Source organism: Lissotriton helveticus, chromosome 4_1 (assembly GCF_964261635.1).
Source record: "Lissotriton helveticus chromosome 4_1, aLisHel1.1, whole genome shotgun sequence".
Lineage (NCBI taxonomy): Eukaryota > Metazoa > Chordata > Amphibia > Caudata > Salamandridae > Lissotriton > Lissotriton helveticus.
Window position 1 is genome coordinate 1,672,340,626 of NC_136063.1, and position 14,405 is coordinate 1,672,355,030.

At 34.1% G+C, this 14,405-nt stretch overlaps 12 non-coding genes across 12 annotated transcripts; 6 read left to right on the top strand and 6 right to left on the bottom strand.

The window, feature by feature from the left end:
* The first annotated feature begins 145 nt into the window (after positions 1-145).
* On the top strand, positions 146-217 carry TRNAQ-UUG (transfer RNA glutamine (anticodon UUG)). Its single transcript has one exon. It is a non-coding gene; the product is annotated as a tRNA-Gln (tRNA).
* An 826-nt stretch (positions 218-1,043) lies between these two features.
* Positions 1,044-1,115, bottom strand: TRNAQ-CUG (transfer RNA glutamine (anticodon CUG)). Its single transcript has one exon. It is a non-coding gene; the product is annotated as a tRNA-Gln (tRNA).
* Positions 1,116-2,665: 1,550 nt separating this feature from the next.
* Positions 2,666-2,737, top strand: TRNAQ-UUG (transfer RNA glutamine (anticodon UUG)). The gene has a single exon. It is a non-coding gene; the product is annotated as a tRNA-Gln (tRNA).
* Positions 2,738-3,563: 826 nt separating this feature from the next.
* Positions 3,564-3,635, bottom strand: TRNAQ-CUG (transfer RNA glutamine (anticodon CUG)). The gene has a single exon. It is a non-coding gene; the product is annotated as a tRNA-Gln (tRNA).
* A 1,550-nt stretch (positions 3,636-5,185) lies between these two features.
* On the top strand, positions 5,186-5,257 carry TRNAQ-UUG (transfer RNA glutamine (anticodon UUG)). Its single transcript has one exon. It is a non-coding gene; the product is annotated as a tRNA-Gln (tRNA).
* An 826-nt stretch (positions 5,258-6,083) lies between these two features.
* On the bottom strand, positions 6,084-6,155 carry TRNAQ-CUG (transfer RNA glutamine (anticodon CUG)). The gene has a single exon. It is a non-coding gene; the product is annotated as a tRNA-Gln (tRNA).
* A 1,549-nt stretch (positions 6,156-7,704) lies between these two features.
* TRNAQ-UUG (transfer RNA glutamine (anticodon UUG)) lies at positions 7,705-7,776 on the top strand. Its single transcript has one exon. It is a non-coding gene; the product is annotated as a tRNA-Gln (tRNA).
* An 826-nt stretch (positions 7,777-8,602) lies between these two features.
* On the bottom strand, positions 8,603-8,674 carry TRNAQ-CUG (transfer RNA glutamine (anticodon CUG)). The gene has a single exon. It is a non-coding gene; the product is annotated as a tRNA-Gln (tRNA).
* A 1,550-nt stretch (positions 8,675-10,224) lies between these two features.
* On the top strand, positions 10,225-10,296 carry TRNAQ-UUG (transfer RNA glutamine (anticodon UUG)). The gene has a single exon. It is a non-coding gene; the product is annotated as a tRNA-Gln (tRNA).
* Positions 10,297-11,122: 826 nt separating this feature from the next.
* Positions 11,123-11,194, bottom strand: TRNAQ-CUG (transfer RNA glutamine (anticodon CUG)). Its single transcript has one exon. It is a non-coding gene; the product is annotated as a tRNA-Gln (tRNA).
* A 1,549-nt stretch (positions 11,195-12,743) lies between these two features.
* On the top strand, positions 12,744-12,815 carry TRNAQ-UUG (transfer RNA glutamine (anticodon UUG)). The gene has a single exon. It is a non-coding gene; the product is annotated as a tRNA-Gln (tRNA).
* An 826-nt stretch (positions 12,816-13,641) lies between these two features.
* Positions 13,642-13,713, bottom strand: TRNAQ-CUG (transfer RNA glutamine (anticodon CUG)). Its single transcript has one exon. It is a non-coding gene; the product is annotated as a tRNA-Gln (tRNA).
* Positions 13,714-14,405: the final 692 nt, after the last annotated feature.

A 14,405-nucleotide genomic window follows, 5' to 3' on the forward strand; every position in this document is an offset into this window, starting at 1 on the left:
CAACATCCTTCCCTAACATAGTTCAATATGCAAAAGTTGAACAGAATAGAAAAGTAATAACATTCTGTTGGTCTTTGACTGTAGAACATTAAAAACTTTGAAATGTTCACATTGCTGCAGCAATTTGCTCCCTTGTCACATGGGAGGTTCCATGGTGTAATGGTTAGCACTTTGGACTTTGAATCCAAGGATCCGAGTGCAAATCTCGGTGGGACCACTTTCATGACTGTTGATCAAATCTTTTTCTGTCAAGTGTATTCATAAATATCACAAATCTAACACGGGTAGAGTGAAACATTAATTTATTGATTGTATTCTGAAAGTCTATTCGATGTGAGCAAATGATAGAACTTTTAGAAAACAGGGAAATTAAATGGCTCAAAATAATGAGACATTTTGCGAGCTGACTCTGTTTTCTCAAACTCATCACAGGGGGCTGATGCAAGATATTACTTTCTTAAATCTTACTGTTATTGATAAGGGGAAGATGGAACTTTTTAATTGGAAATCCTTCATTAAAACAAAACTTGAGGAATCAAATTGTGTATTATGGGGACAGAAGATATGACGTTTTGAATAACAATCGTGAAATTCAGACACACATATATTTACACTCTGATTTTCTAAAGTAAATCCATAACCATAAAGTAAAATCTTTCGAAAGACGTGTCAAAGGTAATAATCTGAATTTCTCTTTCAAAGAAATTCACAATTAAATGCACTGTGTAAGTCAAGCATGTTGTCATATAAGAAATCAGCAAAAATTAACTATCTCATTACTGGTCATATAGATGAGAGAGGAAATGAACCTAACGTTTAAATTGTGGATGGGAAACAACAGTTTTTAGTTTTCAGCTTCAATACATATGTTTATGAATAATTGATTTCTTTATATAGTCTTATCGCTATCTAGACGGATATAGCTATGTATACATAGATGCATACTTATACGTTGATAAGTATCAGTATAAAACATTGACGTTATGTTTTTCCAAGACCAAATTCTAAGAAATGGGTGAAATAGTAAATCTCATAATTCAAGCAGGTCCCACCGAGATTTGAACTCGGATCGCTGGATTCAGAGTCCAGAGTGCTAACCATTACACCATGGAACCCTCACATACATGAGTAATTTTTCCATTGAGACAAAAGAGAGCGCATTAGTGCGGGGGCATTTCTTACATTGATGAAACGATATCTCTGTTGAATGCTCATAGTGTAAAGAGCTATAATGTGATTTGATTCTGTTCAGATACATTCTCCTTAACAGTGTTAAATATGCAAACGTTTATCAGGATAGGCAAGTTATATCATAATGATCATCTTTGACTGTAACATATTAAAACATTTTACATTTCCAAACTAATACACCCATTTCTTTGTCTCTCACATGGGCTGCGCCAAAGAGCAATGATTGGCACGTTGGACTTTGCATGCAAAGGTACCAGTCCAAATCTTGGGGGTACTATTTTATTACTCTTGACCTTTTCTATTTCTGTCACCTTTGTTTATTGATAGCTCAAATCCAACACCAGTAGGTTGAAAGAGACAATTATTGATTCCTTTCAAAACGTCCATCAGCTTGAACAAGTTACAGAAATACAAACATTATAATACGTTTACATCACATTCCTACACAAAATAGTGTGACATTAAGAAATCCTATCCTGTTTTTCTGAAATGCATTTCAGAGGCCTGATTCCCAGCATCCCTTTTTGAAGCTTTCTGCGCTATTGATAAGGCGAATTTAGCACATTTTGAAAGAGAAGTGTTCTTAAATCAAACCTAGAGAACCACAATGACGGTATCATTCAGATAGTACAAATGTTTTTGTATATTAGTATGGAAATTGTGAAATAAAACGTTTTTCATGCTGATTTTCAACAGTCGATCTGCAATCGTGAAACCTAAGCTTTTGCTTGGAGGCCTCACAGGTACTGATCTAATTTTCTCTTTTAAGATTATTCACAAATCATATGATATGCTTTGTATAAATCAACTATATTGTTAGATCAAAATTGAGTAAAAAGTGACTATCTCAATTTCATGACATATAGAAGAGTAAGGAGAAGAAGCTCATGTTTCAAATGTGGAGAGGCAACAACTTTTCATTATTTTCACCTCTACTAATTATATGCATTTTTATAATGTATGTGTTTATGTTGTCCTATAAATATACAGAGACATATAGCAAGATATAGGGAGATACATACGTGTAAAGTGGATATGTACAAGTTTATAAGTAAATGAGATGTTTTTCCAATTAATAATTCTAAGAACTGAATGGAAAAAGAAAATCGTAAAGTTTAGATAAGTCCCACTGTGATTTGTACTCAGATCCCGGTTTTCAGAGTCTAGAGTGCTAAGCATGATACCATCAAACCACCTGTACCAGGTTGAGCTTTTCATTTTGAGAGAAGAGATTGCATTCACGGGGGAATCTTATATTTTATTGCAAAATCGTATCTCACATAAAAAGTACTGTTCAACAGAGTGATAGCGTTACTTGAGTCCTCTGGGCAACATCCTTCCCTAACATAGTTCAATATGCAAAAGTTGAACAGAATAGAAAAGTAATAACATTCTGTTGGTCTTTGACTGTAGAACATTAAAAACTTTGAAATGTTCACATTGCTGCAGCAATTTGCTCCCTTGTCACATGGGAGGTTCCATGGTGTAATGGTTAGCACTTTGGACTTTGAATCCAAGGATCCGAGTGCAAATCTCGGTGGGACCACTTTCATGACTGTTGATCAAATCTTTTTCTGTCAAGTGTATTCATAAATATCACAAATCTAACACGGGTAGAGTGAAACATTAATTTATTGATTGTATTCTGAAAGTCTATTCGATGTGAGCAAATGATAGAACTTTTAGAAAACAGGGAAATTAAATGGCTCAAAATAATGAGACATTTTGCGAGCTGACTCTGTTTTCTCAAACTCATCACAGGGGGCTGATGCAAGATATTACTTTCTTAAATCTTACTGTTATTGATAAGGGGAAGATGGAACTTTTTAATTGGAAATCCTTCATTAAAACAAAACTTGAGGAATCAAATTGTGTATTATGGGGACAGAAGATATGACGTTTTGAATAACAATCGTGAAATTCAGACACACATATATTTACACTCTGATTTTCTAAAGTAAATCCATAACCATAAAGTAAAATCTTTCGAAAGACGTGTCAAAGGTAATAATCTGAATTTCTCTTTCAAAGAAATTCACAATTAAATGCACTGTGTAAGTCAAGCATGTTGTCATATAAGAAATCAGCAAAAATTAACTATCTCATTACTGGTCATATAGATGAGAGAGGAAATGAACCTAACGTTTAAATTGTGGATGGGAAACAACAGTTTTTAGTTTTCAGCTTCAATACATATGTTTATGAATAATTGATTTCTTTATATAGTCTTATCGCTATCTAGACGGATATAGCTATGTATACATAGATGCATACTTATACGTTGATAAGTATCAGTATAAAACATTGACGTTATGTTTTTCCAAGACCAAATTCTAAGAAATGGGTGAAATAGTAAATCTCATAATTCAAGCAGGTCCCACCGAGATTTGAACTCGGATCGCTGGATTCAGAGTCCAGAGTGCTAACCATTACACCATGGAACCCTCACATACATGAGTAATTTTTCCATTGAGACAAAAGAGAGCGCATTAGTGCGGGGGCATTTCTTACATTGATGAAACGATATCTCTGTTGAATGCTCATAGTGTAAAGAGCTATAATGTGATTTGATTCTGTTCAGATACATTCTCCTTAACAGTGTTAAATATGCAAACGTTTATCAGGATAGGCAAGTTATATCATAATGATCATCTTTGACTGTAACATATTAAAACATTTTACATTTCCAAACTAATACACCCATTTCTTTGTCTCTCACATGGGCTGCGCCAAAGAGCAATGATTGGCACGTTGGACTTTGCATGCAAAGGTACCAGTCCAAATCTTGGGGGTACTATTTTATTACTCTTGACCTTTTCTATTTCTGTCACCTTTGTTTATTGATAGCTCAAATCCAACACCAGTAGGTTGAAAGAGACAATTATTGATTCCTTTCAAAACGTCCATCAGCTTGAACAAGTTACAGAAATACAAACATTATAATACGTTTACATCACATTCCTACACAAAATAGTGTGACATTAAGAAATCCTATCCTGTTTTTCTGAAATGCATTTCAGAGGCCTGATTCCCAGCATCCCTTTTTGAAGCTTTCTGCGCTATTGATAAGGCGAATTTAGCACATTTTGAAAGAGAAGTGTTCTTAAATCAAACCTAGAGAACCACAATGACGGTATCATTCAGATAGTACAAATGTTTTTGTATATTAGTATGGAAATTGTGAAATAAAACGTTTTTCATGCTGATTTTCAACAGTCGATCTGCAATCGTGAAACCTAAGCTTTTGCTTGGAGGCCTCACAGGTACTGATCTAATTTTCTCTTTTAAGATTATTCACAAATCATATGATATGCTTTGTATAAATCAACTATATTGTTAGATCAAAATTGAGTAAAAAGTGACTATCTCAATTTCATGACATATAGAAGAGTAAGGAGAAGAAGCTCATGTTTCAAATGTGGAGAGGCAACAACTTTTCATTATTTTCACCTCTACTAATTATATGCATTTTTATAAGGTATGTGTTTATGTTGTCCTATAAATATACAGAGACATATAGCAAGATATAGGGAGATACATACGTGTAAAGTGGATATGTACAAGTTTATAAGTAAATGAGATGTTTTTCCAATTAATAATTCTAAGAACTGAATGGAAAAAGAAAATCGTAAAGTTTAGATAAGTCCCACTGTGATTTGTACTCAGATCCCGGTTTTCAGAGTCTAGAGTGCTAAGCATGATACCATCAAACCACCTGTACCAGGTTGAGCTTTTCATTTTGAGAGAAGAGATTGCATTCACGGGGGAATCTTATATTTTATTGCAAAATCGTATCTCACATAAAAAGTACTGTTCAACAGAGTGATAGCGTTACTTGAGTCCTCTGGGCAACATCCTTCCCTAACATAGTTCAATATGCAAAAGTTGAACAGAATAGAAAAGTAATAACATTCTGTTGGTCTTTGACTGTAGAACATTAAAAACTTTGAAATGTTCACATTGCTGCAGCAATTTGCTCCCTTGTCACATGGGAGGTTCCATGGTGTAATGGTTAGCACTTTGGACTTTGAATCCAAGGATCCGAGTTCAAATCTCGGTGGGACCACTTTCATGACTGTTGATCAAATCTTTTTCTGTCAAGTGTATTCATAAATATCACAAATCTAAAACGGGTAGAGTGAAACATTAATTTATTGATTGTATTCTGAAAGTCTATTCGATGTGAGCAAATGATAGAACTTTTAGAAAACATGGAAATTAAATGGCTCAAAATAATGAGACATTTTGCGAGCTGACTCTGTTTTCTCAAACTCATCACAGGGGGCTGATGCAAGATATTACTTTCTTAAATCTTACTGTTATTGATAAGGGGAAGATGGAACTTTTTAATTGGAAATCCTTCATTAAAACAAAACTTGAGGAATCAAATTGTGTATTATGGGGACAGAAGATATGACGTTTTGAATAACAATCGTGAAATTCAGACACACATATATTTACACTCTGATTTTCTAAAGTAAATCCATAACCATAAAGTAAAATCTTTCGAAAGACGTGTCAAAGGTAATAATCTGAATTTCTCTTTCAAAGAAATTCACAATTAAATGCACTGTGTAAGTCAAGCATGTTGTCATATAAGAAATCAGCAAAAATTAACTATCTCATTACTGGTCATATAGATGAGAGAGGAAATGAACCTAACGTTTAAATTGTGGATGGGAAACAACAGTTTTTAGTTTTCAGCTTCAATACATATGTTTATGAATAATTGATTTCTTTATATAGTCTTATCGCTATCTAGACGGATATAGCTATGTATACATAGATGCATACTTATACGTTGATAAGTATCAGTATAAAACATTGACGTTATGTTTTTCCAAGACCAAATTCTAAGAAATGGGTGAAATAGTAAATCTCATAATTCAAGCAGGTCCCACCGAGATTTGAACTCGGATCGCTGGATTCAGAGTCCAGAGTGCTAACCATTACACCATGGAACCCTCCCATACATGAGTCATTTTTCCATTGAGACAAAAGAGAGCGCATTAGTGCGGGGGCATTTCTTACATTGATGAAACGATATCTCTGTTGAATGCTCATAGTGTAAAGAGCTATAATGTGATTTGATCTGTTCAGATACATTCTCCTTAACAGTGTTAAATATGCAAACGTTTATCAGGATAGGCAAGTTATATCATAATGATCATCTTTGACTGTAACATATTAAAACATTTTACATTTCCAAACTAATACACCCATTTCTTTGTCTCTCACATGGGCTGCGCCAAAGAGCAATGATTGGCACGTTGGACTTTGCATGCAAAGGTACCAGTCCAAATCTTGGGGGTACTATTTTATTACTCTTGACCTTTTCTATTTCTGTCACCTTTGTTTATTGATAGCTCAAATCCAACACCAGTAGGTTGAAAGAGACAATTATTGATTCCTTTCAAAACGTCCATCAGCTTGAACAAGTTACAGAAATACAAACATTATAATACGTTTACATCACATTCCTACACAAAATAGTGTGACATTAAGAAATCCTATCCTGTTTTTCTGAAATGCATTTCAGAGGCCTGATTCCCAGCATCCCTTTTTGAAGCTTTCTGCGCTATTGATAAGGCGAATTTAGCACATTTTGAAAGAGAAGTGTTCTTAAATCAAACCTAGAGAACCACAATGACGGTATCATTCAGATAGTACAAATGTTTTTGTATATTAGTATGGAAATTGTGAAATAAAACGTTTTTCATGCTGATTTTCAACAGTCGATCTGCAATCGTGAAACATAAGCTTTTGCTTGGAGGCCTCACAGGTACTGATCTAATTTTCTCTTTTAAGATTATTCACAAATCATATGATATGCTTTGTATAAATCAACTATATTGTTAGATCAAAATTGAGTAAAAAGTGACTATCTCAATTTCATGACATATAGAAGAGTAAGGAGAAGAAGCTCATGTTTCAAATGTGGAGAGGCAACAACTTTTCATTATTTTCACCTCTACTAATTATATGCATTTTTATAATGTATGTGTTTATGTTGTCCTATAAATATACAGAGACATATAGCAAGATATAGGGAGATACATACGTGTAAAGTGGATATGTACAAGTTTATAAGTAAATGAGATGTTTTTCCAATTAATAATTCTAAGAACTGAATGGAAAAAGAAAATCGTAAAGTTTAGATAAGTCCCACTGTGATTTGTACTCAGATCCCGGTTTTCAGAGTCTAGAGTGCTAAGCATGATACCATCAAACCACCTGTACCAGGTTGAGCTTTTCATTTTGAGAGAAGAGATTGCATTCACGGGGGAATCTTATATTTTATTGCAAAATCGTATCTCACATAAAAAGTACTGTTCAACAGAGTGATAGCGTTACTTGAGTCCTCTGGGCAACATCCTTCCCTAACATAGTTCAATATGCAAAAGTTGAACAGAATAGAAAAGTAATAACATTCTGTTGGTCTTTGACTGTAGAACATTAAAAACTTTGAAATGTTCACATTGCTGCAGCAATTTGCTCCCTTGTCACATGGGAGGTTCCATGGTGTAATGGTTAGCACTTTGGACTTTGAATCCAAGGATCCGAGTGCAAATCTCGGTGGGACCACTTTCATGACTGTTGATCAAATCTTTTTCTGTCAAGTGTATTCATAAATATCACAAATCTAACACGGGTAGAGTGAAACATTAATTTATTGATTGTATTCTGAAAGTCTATTCGATGTGAGCAAATGATAGAACTTTTAGAAAACATGGAAATTAAATGGCTCAAAATAATGAGACATTTTGCGAGCTGACTCTGTTTTCTCAAACTCATCACAGGGGGCTGATGCAAGATATTACTTTCTTAAATCTTACTGTTATTGATAAGGGGAAGATGGAACTTTTTAATTGGAAATCCTTCATTAAAACAAAACTTGAGGAATCAAATTGTGTATTATGGGGACAGAAGATATGACGTTTTGAATAACAATCGTGAAATTCAGACACACATATATTTACACTCTGATTTTCTAAAGTAAATCCATAACCATAAAGTAAAATCTTTCGAAAGACGTGTCAAAGGTAATAATCTGAATTTCTCTTTCAAAGAAATTCACAATTAAATGCACTGTGTAAGTCAAGCATGTTGTCATATAAGAAATCAGCAAAAATTAACTATCTCATTACTGGTCATATAGATGAGAGAGGAAATGAACCTAACGTTTAAATTGTGGATGGGAAACAACAGTTTTTAGTTTTCAGCTTCAATACATATGTTTATGAATAATTGATTTCTTTATATAGTCTTATCGCTATCTAGACGGATATAGCTATGTATACATAGATGCATACTTATACGTTGATAAGTATCAGTATAAAACATTGACGTTATGTTTTTCCAAGACCAAATTCTAAGAAATGGGTGAAATAGTAAATCTCATAATTCAAGCAGGTCCCACCGAGATTTGAACTCGGATCGCTGGATTCAGAGTCCAGAGTGCTGACCATTACACCATGGAACCCTCCCATACATGAGTCATTTTTCCATTGAGACAAAAGAGAGCGCATTAGTGCGGGGGCATTTCTTACATTGATGAAACGATATCTCTGTTGAATGCTCATAGTGTAAAGAGCTATAATGTGATTTGATTCTGTTCAGATACATTCTCCTTAACAGTGTTAAATATGCAAACGTTTATCAGGATAGGCAAGTTATATCATAATGATCATCTTTGACTGTACCATATTAAAACATTTTACATTTCCAAACTAATACACCCATTTCTTTGTCTCTCACATGGGCTGCGCCAAAGAGCAATGATTGGCACGTTGGACTTTGCATGCAAAGGTACCAGTCCAAATCTTGGGGGTACTATTTTATTACTCTTGACCTTTTCTATTTCTGTCACCTTTGTTTATTGATAGCTCAAATCCAACACCAGTAGGTTGAAAGAGACAATTATTGATTCCTTTCAAAACGTCCATCAGCTTGAACAAGTTACAGAAATACAAACATTATAATACGTTTACATCACATTCCTACACAAAATAGTGTGACATTAAGAAATCCTATCCTGTTTTTCTGAAATGCATTTCAGAGGCCTGATTCCCAGCATCCCTTTTTGAAGCTTTCTGCGCTATTGATAAGGCGAATTTAGCACATTTTGAAAGAGAAGTGTTCTTAAATCAAACCTAGAGAACCACAATGACGGTATCATTCAGATAGTACAAATGTTTTTGTATATTAGTATGGAAATTGTGAAATAAAACGTTTTTCATGCTGATTTTCAACAGTCGATCTGCAATCGTGAAACATAAGCTTTTGCTTGGAGGCCTCACAGGTACTGATCTAATTTTCTCTTTTAAGATTATTCACAAATCATATGATATGCTTTGTATAAATCAACTATATTGTTTGATCAAAATTGAGTAAAAAGTGACTATCTCAATTTCATGACATATAGAAGAGTAAGGAGAAGAAGCTCATGTTTCAAATGTGGAGAGGCAACAACTTTTCATTATTTTCACCTCTACTAATTATATGCATTTTTATAATGTATGTGTTTATGTTGTCCTATAAATATACAGAGACATATAGCAAGATATAGGGAGATACATACGTGTAAAGTGGATATGTACAAGTTTATAAGTAAATGAGATGTTTTTCCAATTAATAATTCTAAGAACTGAATGGAAAAAGAAAATTGTAAAGTTTAGATAAGTCCCACTGTGATTTGTACTCAGATCCCGGTTTTCAGAGTCTAGAGTGCTAAGCATGATACCATCAAACCACCTGTACCAGGTTGAGCTTTTCATTTTGAGAGAAGAGATTGCATTCACGGGGGAATCTTATATTTTATTGCAAAATCGTATCTCACATAAAAAGTACTGTTCAACAGAGTGATAGCGTTACTTGAGTCCTCTGGGCAACATCCTTCCCTAACATAGTTCAATATGCAAAAGTTGAACAGAATAGAAAAGTAATAACATTCTGTTGGTCTTTGACTGTAGAACATTAAAAACTTTGAAATGTTCACATTGCTGCAGCAATTTGCTCCCTTGTCACATGGGAGGTTCCATGGTGTAATGGTTAGCACTTTGGACTTTGAATCCAAGGATCCGAGTTCAAATCTCGGTGGGACCACTTTCATGACTGTTGATCAAATCTTTTTCTGTCAAGTGTATTCATAAATATCACAAATCTAACACGGGTAGAGTGAAACATTAATTTATTGATTGTATTCTGAAAGTCTATTCGATGTGAGCAAATGATAGAACTTTTAGAAAACATGGAAATTAAATGGCTCAAAATAATGAGACATTTTGCGAGCTGACTCTGTTTTCTCAAACTCATCACAGGGGGCTGATGCAAGATATTACTTTCTTAAATCTTACTGTTATTGATAAGGGGAAGATGGAACTTTTTAATTGGAAATCCTTCATTAAAACAAAACTTGAGGAATCAAATTGTGTATTATGGGGACAGAAGATATGACGTTTTGAATAACAATCGTGAAATTCAGACACACATATATTTACACTCTGATTTTCTAAAGTAAATCCATAACCATAAAGTAAAATCTTTCGAAAGACGTGTCAAAGGTAATAATCTGAATTTCTCTTTCAAAGAAATTCACAATTAAATGCACTGTGTAAGTCAAGCATGTTGTCATATAAGAAATCAGCAAAAATTAACTATCTCATTACTGGTCATATAGATGAGAGAGGAAATGAACCTAACGTTTAAATTGTGGATGGGAAACAACAGTTTTTAGTTTTCAGCTTCAATACATATGTTTATGAATAATTGATTTCTTTATATAGTCTTATCGCTATCTAGACGGATATAGCTATGTATACATAGATGCATACTTATACGTTGATAAGTATCAGTATAAAACATTGACGTTATGTTTTTCCAAGACCAAATTCTAAGAAATGGGTGAAATAGTAAATCTCATAATTCAAGCAGGTCCCACCGAGATTTGAACTCGGATCGCTGGATTCAGAGTCCAGAGTGCTGACCATTACACCATGGAACCCTCCCATACATGAGTCATTTTTCCATTGAGACAAAAGAGAGCGCATTAGTGCGGGGGCATTTCTTACATTGATGAAACGATATCTCTGTTGAATGCTCATAGTGTAAAGAGCTATAATGTGATTTGATTCTGTTCAGATACATTCTCCTTAACAGTGTTAAATATGCAAACGTTTATCAGGATAGGCAAGTTATATCATAATGATCATCTTTGACTGTACCATATTAAAACATTTTACATTTCCAAACTAATACACCCATTTCTTTGTCTCTCACATGGGCTGCGCCAAAGAGCAATGATTGGCACGTTGGACTTTGCATGCAAAGGTACCAGTCCAAATCTTGGGGGTACTATTTTATTACTCTTGACCTTTTCTATTTCTGTCACCTTTGTTTATTGATAGCTCAAATCCAACACCAGTAGGTTGAAAGAGACAATTATTGATTCCTTTCAAAACGTCCATCAGCTTGAACAAGTTACAGAAATACAAACATTATAATACGTTTACATCACATTCCTACACAAAATAGTGTGACATTAAGAAATCCTATCCTGTTTTTCTGAAATGCATTTCAGAGGCCTGATTCCCAGCATCCCTTTTTGAAGCTTTCTGCGCTATTGATAAGGCGAATTTAGCACATTTTGAAAGAGAAGTGTTCTTAAATCAAACCTAGAGAACCACAATGACGGTATCATTCAGATAGTACAAATGTTTTTGTATATTAGTATGGAAATTGTGAAATAAAACGTTTTTCATGCTGATTTTCAACAGTCGATCTGCAATCGTGAAACATAAGCTTTTGCTTGGAGGCCTCACAGGTACTGATCTAATTTTCTCTTTTAAGATTATTCACAAATCATATGATATGCTTTGTATAAATCAACTATATTGTTAGATCAAAATTGAGTAAAAAGTGACTATCTCAATTTCATGACATATAGAAGAGTAAGGAGAAGAAGCTCATGTTTCAAATGTGGAGAGGCAACAACTTTTCATTATTTTCACCTCTACTAATTATATGCATTTTATAATGTATGTGTTTATGTTGTCCTATAAATATACAGAGACATATAGCAAGATATAGGGAGATACATACGTGTAAAGTGGATATGTACAAGTTTATAAGTAAATGAGATGTTTTTCCAATTAATAATTCTAAGAACTGAATGGAAAAAGAAAATCGTAAAGTTTAGATAAGTCCCACTGTGATTTGTACTCAGATCCCGGTTTTCAGAGTCTAGAGTGCTAAGCATGATACCATCAAACCACCTGTACCAGGTTGAGCTTTTCATTTTGAGAGAAGAGATTGCATTCACGGGGGAATCTTATATTTTATTGCAAAATCGTATCTCACATAAAAAGTACTGTTCAACAGAGTGATAGCGTTACTTGAGTCCTCTGGGCAACATCCTTCCCTAACATAGTTCAATATGCAAAAGTTGAACAGAATAGAAAAGTAATAACATTCTGTTGGTCTTTGACTGTAGAACATTAAAAACTTTGAAATGTTCACATTGCTGCAGCAATTTGCTCCCTTGTCACATGGGAGGTTCCATGGTGTAATGGTTAGCACTTTGGACTTTGAATCCAAGGATCCGAGTTCAAATCTCGGTGGGACCACTTTCATGACTGTTGATCAAATCTTTTTCTGTCAAGTGTATTCATAAATATCACAAATCTAACACGGGTAGAGTGAAACATTAATTTATTGATTGTATTCTGAAAGTCTATTCGATGTGAGCAAATGATAGAACTTTTAGAAAACATGGAAATTAAATGGCTCAAAATAATGAGACATTTTGCGAGCTGACTCTGTTTTCTCAAACTCATCACAGGGGGCTGATGCAAGATATTACTTTCTTAAATCTTACTGTTATTGATAAGGGGAAGATGGAACTTTTTAATTGGAAATCCTTCATTAAAACAAAACTTGAGGAATCAAATTGTGTATTATGGGGACAGAAGATATGACGTTTTGAATAACAATCGTGAAATTCAGACACACATATATTTACACTCTGATTTTCTAAAGTAAATCCATAACCATAAAGTAAAATCTTTCGAAAGACGTGTCAAAGGTAATAATCTGAATTTCTCTTTCAAAGAAATTCACAATTAAATGCACTGTGTAAGTCAAGCATGTTGTCATATAAGAAATCAGCAAAAATTAACTATCTCATTACTGGTCATATAGATGAGAGAGGAAATGAACCTAACGTTTAAATTGTGGATGGGAAACAACAGTTTTTAGTTTTCAGCTTCAATACATATGTTTATGAATAATTGATTTCTTTATATAGTCTTATCGCTATCTAGACGGATATAGCTATGTATACATAGATGCATACTTATACGTTGATAAGTATCAGTATAAAACATTGACGTTATGTTTTTCCAAGACCAAATTCTAAGAAATGGGTGAAATAGTAAATCTCATAATTCAAGCAGGTCCCACCGAGATTTGAACTCGGATCGCTGGATTCAGAGTCCAGAGTGCTAACCATTACACCATGGAACCCTCCCATACATGAGTCATTTTTCCATTGAGACAAAAGAGAGCGCATTATTGCGGGGGCATTTCTTACATTGATGAAACGATATCTCTGTTGAATGCTCATAGTGTAAAGAGCTATAATGTGATTTGATTCTGTTCAGATACATTCTCCTTAACAGTGTTAAATATGCAAACGTTTATCAGGATAGGCAAGTTATATCATAATGATCATCTTTGACTGTAACATATTAAAACATTTTACATTTCCAAACTAATACACCCATTTCTTTGTCTCTCACATGGGCTGCGCCAAAGAGCAATGATTGGCACGTTGGACTTTGCATGCAAAGGTACCAGTCCAAATCTTGGGGGTACTATTTTATTACTCTTGACCTTTTCTATTTCTGTCACCTTTGTTTATTGATAGCTCAAATCCAACACCAGTAGGTTGAAAGAGACAATTATTGATTCCTTTCAAAACGTCCATCAGCTTGAACAAGTTACAGAAATACAAACATTATAATACGTTTACATCACATTCCTACACAAAATAGTGTGACATTAAGAAATCCTATCCTGTTTTTCTGAAATGCATTTCAGAGGCCTGATTCCCAGCATCCCTTTTTGAAGCTTTCTGCGCTATTGATAAGGCGAATTTAGCACATTTTGAAAGAGAAGTGTTCTTAAATCAAACCTAGAGAACCACAATGACGGTA